Genomic DNA, 9,791 nt, shown 5'->3' on the forward strand with positions numbered 1-9,791 from the left:
GGCTGGAGGGGTTGGGGACCGCGGCTGCCAGCGGGTGGGCCTCGGTAGGGCTTCTCGGGGGGGAAGAGGGACATAGAAAGGTTGCCGAGGAAACGGGCTTCGAAGATCTGTTGGGGGTGGGGGGGTAAGGAGTGGGGAGGGGAAGCCCCCCTTCCCCAGAGGTGGATGCCCTGGAACTGCTCCGAAGCTCCTTCCATAGCCCGGTTACCCCTTCCCACGCAGGGCCCTGCAAGAAGGCCCTCTCTCTCCGGTAGAGTGAGGGTAAGGGGTCTCGGGGCCCACTCAGCTCTCTTCTGCCCGAACCACCCCTTTCGAATGAGTGAAACGTTGGCAAGAAGCTACAGAAATTCCCACGCAGACCCACAAAAGTTCTAGTAGCCGGGCCGTTTACTTTATCCGTGTCTGGCTTTATAGCTGCTCGCTCGTGCTCTCTCTCTCTCTCAATTCTGATTTTTCAGCACTCTGTTAAAAAAGAATTGTCCCCGTTTTACAGATTATTAAATGCTCACTAACCACTCACTGGCATCGAGTCAATGCTGACTCATAACAATGCTTACAGGACAGGGTAGAGCTGCCCCTCTGGGTTTCCAAGACTTCCCAGGAGTAGAGCTCCCCATCTTTCTCCCGAAGAGTGGTTGGTAGTTACGAATTGCTGACCTGAAGCCTCGACAAATAACCACTATGCTACTAGGGCGCCTGAATAAATACTAAGAGAGGTTTTAAAAAACAAATACAAAATTCTTGAGACTGCACAATTGGTGAGAGGCCAGCTTGAAACAAGAGAACCCCAAAACCAAACCCAACGCCTTGGAATAGATTCTGAGTCATGGTGACTCTCGGTGGCGGTTTCCACTTCTGGGGAGTTGGAACCACTGACTTTGGGGTTAGCAGGCTTTACCAGACTACGCCACCAGGGCCCCTTACAATGGAAAAACTGATAGAGAAAGTGGCCACGTCAGAACTCAGCCTCCTTATCTCACTAGATAGTAATTCTAACACGGGTACTGAGCCCTGGGGGCTGTAGAGGTTACACATTGGGCGCAATTCAAAAACACCAGCGACTCAGAGGGAGAAAAACAAGCCTTTCTAGTCCTGTGAAGAGTTAGTCTGGGAAAGCCTCCAGGACAGTTCAACCCTGTCTACAGGGTCACTCTGAGCCACAGTCCAAAGGAGAGCAGTGAGTCTGGTGGGGCGAAAGGGTGAGTGCGGGCTGGCCGGTCCACTTCAGATGCTCAGAGCCAGAAAGATGAGATCTATCTCTTTCCATAAAGGTTTACAGACTCGAAAGCCCTAGGGCAGTGGGTGTCAACCTTCCTAAGGCCCCGACCCTTTCATACAGTTCCTCATGTTGTGGTGACCCCCCAACCATAACATTCTTTTCGTTGCTACTTCATCACTGTCATTTTGCTACTGTTAGGAATCATCATGTAAACATTTGATATGCAGGATGTATTTTCATTGTTACAGATTGAACATCATTAAAGCATCGTGATGAATCACAAAAACAATATGTCGTATCTTGTGAAATATTTATTTCTAATGGCAAATAAAAGAAATTTTGTCTTGAAGCATGGTGTAGCATGGGTAACAGTCTTAAGATAACAACAGTAAATTACATTGCTACATTTTGTAACAGTATGTGTAAAAAGCCAACCGAAGGTTGAGATAGCTTCTTTCTCACCAGATCAGATATTCTCAGGGCAGTCTTTGCAAGAGCCTAACGAAGAGCATCTTCCACAACAAGTCTACTTCTGTATTTAGACTTGATAACCAACAAGCTGGAAAACCCTGTTTCACAAAGATATGTTGTTAGAAATGGAAGAAGAAGGCACAACACAGTCTAAGACAGAACGGTAGCTGCTCTGTACACGTGTGACTGGTCTGCCTAAGTACATTCTGGCGCAACCCTGTCACATACACCTGAATTTGTACGGGGTGTATGTGATGGGGTTGGTGCGATGATGTCATCATGCCTGGTACTCGTGGGTGGGCATAGCTGCATGTGGGCGGACCCACCTGGAGATGGATAGAGGAGCCTTGTCTCCGTTTCTAAGACCATCAGAAATATGTGTTTTATGATGGTCTTAGGCGACCCCTGTGAGTGTCATTCGATCCCCTGCAGGGTCGCTCTGAGTCAAAGATCTCCAGAATGACTCCTTGAAGGTTTGGTTGTTTACCCTGCTGTGTTCTTGAGTGCCTGAGGGAGCAGGGACGCCTCACTAGTGGGTACATTTATGGGGACACAAGCTGCACCACCTCCCACCCCCCAGCTCTCCACCTGCACATACACACCAGCCAGCTGCCACATAGGGGATGATACTACTTAGTGCCCTGCAGTGGTTACCCCTCATGCTGACCCCATGTTTACCAGAGTAGAGCTCTCCTCCCACAGGACTTTCAGTGGGTGGTTTTATTTGTTTGTTTTTTATAAATCACTTTATTGTGGGCTCTTACAGCTCTTATAACAATCCATACATCAATGGTATCAATCACATGTGTCCATATAAATGGGTGGTTTTTAAAAAGTAGATCACAAAAGCTTGTTTCCCAAAGCACCTCTGGGTGGACGCAAGCCTCTAACTTTTTGGTGAGCAGTGAAAGTATTAACCATTTGCATCACCCAAGACGCCAATAACAACACTATGGTTGTGTGCTGATTCTAAGGCACGGTGACCCTGTAAGACCGAGTAGAAGGATCTGCAGTGTTTCCTCGGCTGTAATCTTTACGGGGAAAAGGACTTGAAGCACTTAACTGATGAAGATCGAAGACTGCGGTATGGATTACACCTCAATATAAAAACAAAAACAACAATCCTCACAACTGGACCAACCACCATGATGATAAATAAGAGAACATATTGACGCTGCCAGGGATTTCATTTTCCTTAAATCCACAATCAATGGCAATGGAACTAACAGTCAAGAACTAAAACAGCACATTGCATTGGGCAACTCTGCTGCACAAGACCTCTTGACAGCATGCCAAAGCAAAAGGCATCCCTCTGAGAGCTAAGGTCCACCTGGCCTAGTCGCCCGCCTCTTCATGCCAAAGCTGTACAATGAAGCAGCAAAAGCAAAAAAAAGAGATATATTTGAATGATGGTGTTGGCCAAGAATGCTAACTATACCTTGGACTGCCAGAAGAATGAACAAGTCTGGCTTAGATTAAGCACCGCTGAAGGCTCCTTGGAAAGGCAAAGGGTGAGGCTTCATCTCACACACTCGGGCAGTTCTCAGGAGGGCGTCAGGAATGATAAAGACTGGTCAGTGTGATGGACTGACCCCGTGGCTAGGATGCACTCAAATATAGCAGTGGTTGTGAGGAGGACACCGGGCTGAGCAGTGTTTCCTTCAGTTGTACGAGTTGGAACTGAGTTCATGGCACCTAACAAGAGTGGTCTTTACAGGAACTTATCATTACTGTAGATCGTTTTTCCCATAACAAACCTTTCTGTTAGCTGCCAAATGCATAGCCATTACCCAGTGGGACGCCTGACAAAATACTCCAAAAGTCAAACTCACGGCCATCCAGTCAATCCCAACTCATAGCAACCCCATAGTACAGAGGCACACGGCCCCTTTGGGTTCCTGAGACTTTAAATCCAATGGGAGCAGACAGCCTCGTGACTCTCCTGCAGAACAGCTGGGGGTTCAAACCACTGGCCTTCTTTCTGGTTAGCAACTCAATAGGTAGCCCACTGCATCAGGGCTCCTGATGATAATAGGAGCCACCACGTACTGAGAATTTGCCAGATGTCAGCCATGCTTTATCTGGAGGTCCCTACTGGTTCTGTTTTGGAGAGAAGGGAAAAACTGAAGCTTAGGAATCGATGATGACGCAGAATCTGCTTTCTCCGTGATTCCCTCAGCACCACACCCTCCTGACCTTTCACCTACTCGCCCCGGCTTCACGGGCCACTCTTCCGCCCCCTGGGGACTCCAGCTGTCCCTAGGTGTTGAAGCTCCTCGGGCCTTGGTCCATGATGTTCTTTATGTGTGATTTATGTGTGATATCTGTATTCTGATGGCTATGAAATATTTATGTCTAGTCTAGGACTCTTGTCTGGTCTCCAGATTCATAGATTTATCTGTATATCTTTTTTAAAAATTATTTTATTAGGGGCTCTTATCACAACCCATACATCCACCCATTGTGTCAAGCACATTTGTACATTTGTTGCCATCATAATTTTCAAAACATTTTCTTTCTACTTGAGCCCTTGGTATCAGCTCCCTCCCTCCCTCACTGTTCCCCTCCCTCACAAACCCTTGATAATTTATAAATCATTATTATTTTGTCATGTCTTACACTGACCGATGTCTCCCTTCACCCACTTTTCTGTTGTCTGTCCCCCAGGTAGGGGGTTATATATAGATCATTGTGATCAGTTCCCCCTTCTTTCCCTTGCCCTCCTGGTATTGCTACTCTCATTATTGGTCCTGAGGGGTTTATCTGCCCCGGATTCCCTGTGTTTCCAGCTCTTATCTATACCTGTGTACATGCTCTGGTCTAGCTGGAATTTGTGAGGTAGAATTGGGGTCATGATAGTGGGGGGGAGGAAGCATTAAAGAACTAGAGAAGCAGTTCTCAACCTGTGGGTCATGACCCCTTGGGGGTTGAATTACCCTCTCACAGGGGTCACCTAAGACCTTCAGAAAACACATATTTCCAATGGTCTTAGGCCGGAGACACTGCTCCTCTATCCGTCTCCCGGCATGTCTACCCACATGCAGATACGCTCACAGACCGAGTACCCAGCATGAAAACTGTTAGCCATGCTACACCATGCTTCAAGACAAAATTTCATTTATTTGTAATTAGAAATATTTCACAATATATAATTACATATTGTTTTTGTGATTAATCACTATGCTTTAATTATGTTCAATTTGTAACAATGAAAATACATCCCACATATCAGATATTTACATTACGATTCATAACAGTAGCAAAATTACAGTTATGAAGTAGCAACAAAAATGATTTTATGGTTGGGGGTCACCACAACATGAGGAACTGTCTGAAAAGGTCTCAGCATTAGGAAGGTTGAAAATCACTGAACTAGAGGAGAGTTGTATGCTTTATCAGTGCTATACTGAACCCTGACTGGCTCATCTCTTCCTTGTGACCCTTCTATAAGGGGATTTCCCATTATCTACAGATGGGCTTTGGGTCTCCACTCTGCACTCCTCCTCATTCATACTGATATGATTTTTTGTTCTGGGTCTTTGATGCCTGATACCTGATCCCATAGATACCTCATGATCACACAGGCTGGTGTGCTTCTTCAATGTAGACTTTGTTGCTTCTTAGTTAAACAACCGCTTTTTTATCTTCAAGCCTTTAAGACCCCAGATGCTTTTGATAGCCAGGCACCATCAGCTTTCTTCACCACATTTGCTATGCACCCATTTTGTCTTCTGTGATCGTGTCAGGAAGGTGAGCCTCACAGAATGCCAGGTTATATTAGAACAAAGTGTTCTTATGTTGAGGGAGTACTTGAGTAGAGGCCCAACGTCCATCGGCTACCTTAATACTAAACCTATAAATATATGTACATAGATCTATTTCCCCATCATCACATATAAATATATTTACATATCTATACATGCCTGTATTTAGACCTCTATAAATGCCCTTTGCCTCCTAGTTCTTTCCTCTATTTCCTTTTACTTTCTTCTTGTCCCACTATCATGCTCAGCCTTCATTTGGGTTTCAGTAATTCCTCTAGGTTAGATTGCCCATGATCAGCCCTACCAGGCATAACACACTCCTCACCATCAATTTTGGATCACCTGTTGTTCCCGTGTCCCTGGGATTGTTAACACCCACTTCCTTTCCCTGCCTTCCCCTCTACCATGTCTCTCCCACCCTCACTGCAAACCATCGGTCTGTTATTTTATCTAATCTAGATAGACATGCAGAGGCAATAAAAGCACAAAAACAAGGCAGAGCAAAACAACAACAACAAAAGAAAAACAAAAACAAACAAACAACAACAACAACAACAAAAAACACAATGACAAAACCCGAGAAAAGCCTATAATTAGTTCCAAGTCTGTTTATTGACCTTTAGGAGTGTTTTTCAGTCGGTTGAGTCTGATGGGGAGCCACACCCTGACCCCAAAGTCTATTTCTGGTATTCCCCGGGGACTTCATTGCTTTGTTCCCTTGCTGCTCTGTTGCACTCCTTTAGCGTTTTGCCCCGGTGTGATGGGGTCAGATCAGGCACTGTGCCTCCAGTGTTGTCCCTTGTGGCACTATGGGTCCATGAGGGACATCATGTCTCATGGTGAGGCTGGCCCTGTGGTCCTCTCTGTGCATTGGCTTCTCTGAACAGGAATATTGTCCTCGGGGCTTGGTGGGCCAGAATGTGTTCCACTCTCTCTCCTTCCCTCTTCCTTTGCTCCTGTGTGCTCTGATCAGACATGCCCCTTTCCCTGAGCCATAGCTTCAGTGCTGTTCTCTGTAGTGCATTCTTTTGAGAGGAGAGGATGTGAGGGGGGTGCCCACATAATTGGGACTGGGGCCAGCCCCACAGACCTCTCTCTATTGGTTCCCTGCTTCATGCCGGTATGTTGCATTCACATTTTGGCGCACCGGGTTGAAGTCTGGTCCCTCTCTCCCTCTCCTGTAGATTATCTGTATATCTTACCAGCACCTCAAACTCCGTGCATCTGCCCTCACAACCTACCCCCTACATTCCACTCCCATTCACTCATCTTGGAGAATGGCACCATGGTTCAAAATCGATGTGTTCTTGGCCTGTTTCTCTAACTCTGCAAAACCTTTCCATCCCTTAATAAGGAGTGCTCCCTGCAAAACATCAGAATGCAACCATCACTAACTCTGCTGTAAACATCTTGGACCAAGCCACCAGCATCTTGGTCTAGACATACTAGGCCAAAACTAAACTCGTGATTCTAACACATAGTGACCCTATAGGACAGGGTAGAACTTCCCTTATGGGTTTCTGAGACTGTAACTCTTTACAAGAGTAGTAGAAAGCTCTGTTTTTCTCCTGCAGAGTGGCTAATGATTTCAAACTGCTGAACTTCAGGTTAGCAGCCCAACACACAACCCCTGTACCACCAGGGCTCCTTCTGGATGATGCAGTAGTTTTCTAGCTGGTCATCTTGCTTCCGCCTCCTCCATGCCCCTCCCCAGTCTACTGTCTACAGAGCATCTAGGAGAGTCTAGGCTTCAATCAGATTGTGTCATTTTATTCAGAACAAAATTCAAATCCACAGATGCCCCATTTGAGCGGATTCCTCTCTGTCGTGCATCCCCTCCCACACCCAACTGTGCTCTTCCCTCTGGCCTAATTGCTGTTCCTTGAACTTGCATTGCTGCCTCCTGTCTCAGGCCTTTGTCCTTGCTGCTTGCTTACCCCCAAACACTCCCCATTTAAACTCAAGTCTCTCATGTGTCACCTTTTAAAGAGGCCTTCCCAGAAGACCCTATCAAGAATAGTCTTCAACCCACATTTACTTAACCTGTTTGATTTTGTTTTAGAGCAAATATTACAGCCCTACATCATATAGCAAACGTGTTCATTTGATTTCTGTCTCCATTAGAAGATAAACTCTGTGAGGAGAACTTTCTCTCTTAACCAACTGTGTTTCCAGAGCCTGTCACAGAGCGGCAGTAGACGTTGAATTATATATTTTTTATTTTTACACACATGGTTGGTGTTTTATTTTTTGAAGAATGGTTCTAAAACATCACACTAAGTCAGGTGGGAAGGTAAAGTTTAAGATAGACTATTTTATAAGGATAAGTTACAACATATGTAATGATGGTTCACTCTACAAAATCTTGATCGTATAGCATACGATACACCTCATTGGCAGTAGCACCAGGTTTTCCAAAGTAGCCAGTCATCATCTTCCTCTTCTCTGCATAGACTTCTTCTCATTAGCTGCCTTTTGCTTCTGAAGCATGATCTCAGACTCCTTCTGCTTCCTCTGAGAGGAAGCCAAGCATCTCTTTTCTTTTTCCCTTGCTAATCTCCTGAGTTTTCTCCAGGCTTGTCTGGCAGGCAAGTTCTCTTTGATTTCCATGGGCCACGCCGACCACAGGGAGAGCCCGGGAGAGAGCGGCTCGGAGAAGCTACGGCCAACAGCCAACATCACCACCTGTCCATCTGGAAGGCAGCGCAACGGCCGTTCATGCGGAGCGACGCCTCTGCCAAGAATCCTTTTTTAATACCTTTTAAGATCATTTGTTGATGGGGGAAGGAGATAAGGGGAGAACTATTGCTGAGTTATTTTAGAACACCACAGTGTAGAGTGGTTTATCAGGAAGTTGGTAAGAGTGAAGCTGAGACGCACAGCTTGTGCCTGGAGGAAAATTCTGCTGGACTAATGAGTGAAGATAGATCAGAATAATCCCCACTTGTCAAATGAGAGGAAAGGGAAACGGAGGTGTGCTTTCCACCTGGACCGTTGATGGCCAGGATACAGGAGTAAGGGAGTCTTAGGGGTCAGAGACAGGACTCAGTAACCTCTGTGTGGTCAAAGTCGAGGAGAAGGAGCAACACTGGAGAGTTATCTACCCCTGGGGAACATGCAGGGAGCCCTGGTGATGCAGCGGGTAAAGCACTCAACTGTGCTAACCCCCAGAAGGTTGGGAGCACAAACCAAACAGCCGCCTTGTGGGGAAAGGATGTGGTCAGTTGGACTTCCAGAAGGATTTACAGCCTGGGAGACGCTCTGGGGCACCTGTTCCGCTCTGTTCTACAGGGTCACTATGCGTCAGAATCAACTCGATGGCAGTGGGTTGGGTTGGGGTGTGGGTAGGACATGCAGAGCTCACTGAGGTGTGAGCACCCGCCTCTTCAGCTTTTGATCCAGAAGGTGCCTGGAAATAAGACGTTTCTTGCTTCGGAGAGGCCCGGAAGTCCCCCAAACCCTCAGAACAGCGTTGCCCAACAAGAACTGGAGTAAGAGAGCGAGCCGAGGCCACCTTCCCCATTTCTCAAGTGAAAAATCAACCCTATCAAGTGAGCTGACCAGAGGAGGAACTTGCTGACAGACGAAACTAAAAGCTTGGATCTGGGCTTGGCAATTTTTCTATCCAGTACTCACCTGTTCGGAATCACTCAGCTGCTTCTCCCCGCAGGCTGCCTATCCAGTGAGTGGCCGCTCCTCTGCTTACAGGGCTGTCTTCTGTATGTGTCCTTTGACCTCTCTGTGTCACCCCCATTGATCAGAAGGGCATGGGATAATGCCTGCACTTGAGGACAGTAATTTCCATTCTCTATTGCTGCATTACAAACCACCCCAAAACTTAATGTCTTAAAACAGCACTCTATTACTCACAGTGGTGTAAGCTGACCAAGCAGTTCAGCTCCATGTGGCAGCGATCTGCTGGGGCACTGGCACAGTTAGAAGTTCCAAAATGGCCTCCCTCCCGTGGCTGGCAGTTGGCACTGGCCAGGGGTAGAGAGTTCCGAATGGTGACTGGTCCCTCAGAAGGCTATGGACCGCTCCACAAAGACTTCTCCACATGGCTGTTTGAGTTTCCTTAATCTGGAAAGTACCTTCCAAAAAGGTGCGTTTCAAGCATAAAAGAAGAACATTCAGATTTCTTAAAGCCTAGTGTGAAGTATCACTTCTCTGTCGTTCTACTAGTGGAAACAAGTCACAGGGCAGTCTGGAGTCCAGGGGAGTAGAAAAGCCTCTACCTCTGGATGAGAGGAGGGCCAAATTGGAAGTTGCATGTAATCCACCGTAGTTTGCCCATGGCCACGGATTACTTACATTCTTCCCATGGATCAAGATCCTCC

General features: G+C 46.6%; 1 pseudogene; it reads right to left on the reverse strand.

The window, feature by feature from the left end:
- Positions 1 to 7,884: 7,884 nt before the first annotated feature.
- On the reverse strand, positions 7,885 to 9,358 carry LOC115869389 (annotated as a pseudogene).
- Between the last annotated feature and the right edge of the window lie 433 nt (positions 9,359 to 9,791).

The sequence above is a fragment of the Echinops telfairi genome, unplaced genomic scaffold, assembly GCF_000313985.2.
Source record: "Echinops telfairi isolate 266 unplaced genomic scaffold, ASM31398v2 ScPeMD7_25;HRSCAF=90, whole genome shotgun sequence".
In the NCBI taxonomy this organism is placed as follows: Eukaryota; Metazoa; Chordata; class Mammalia; order Afrosoricida; family Tenrecidae; genus Echinops; species Echinops telfairi.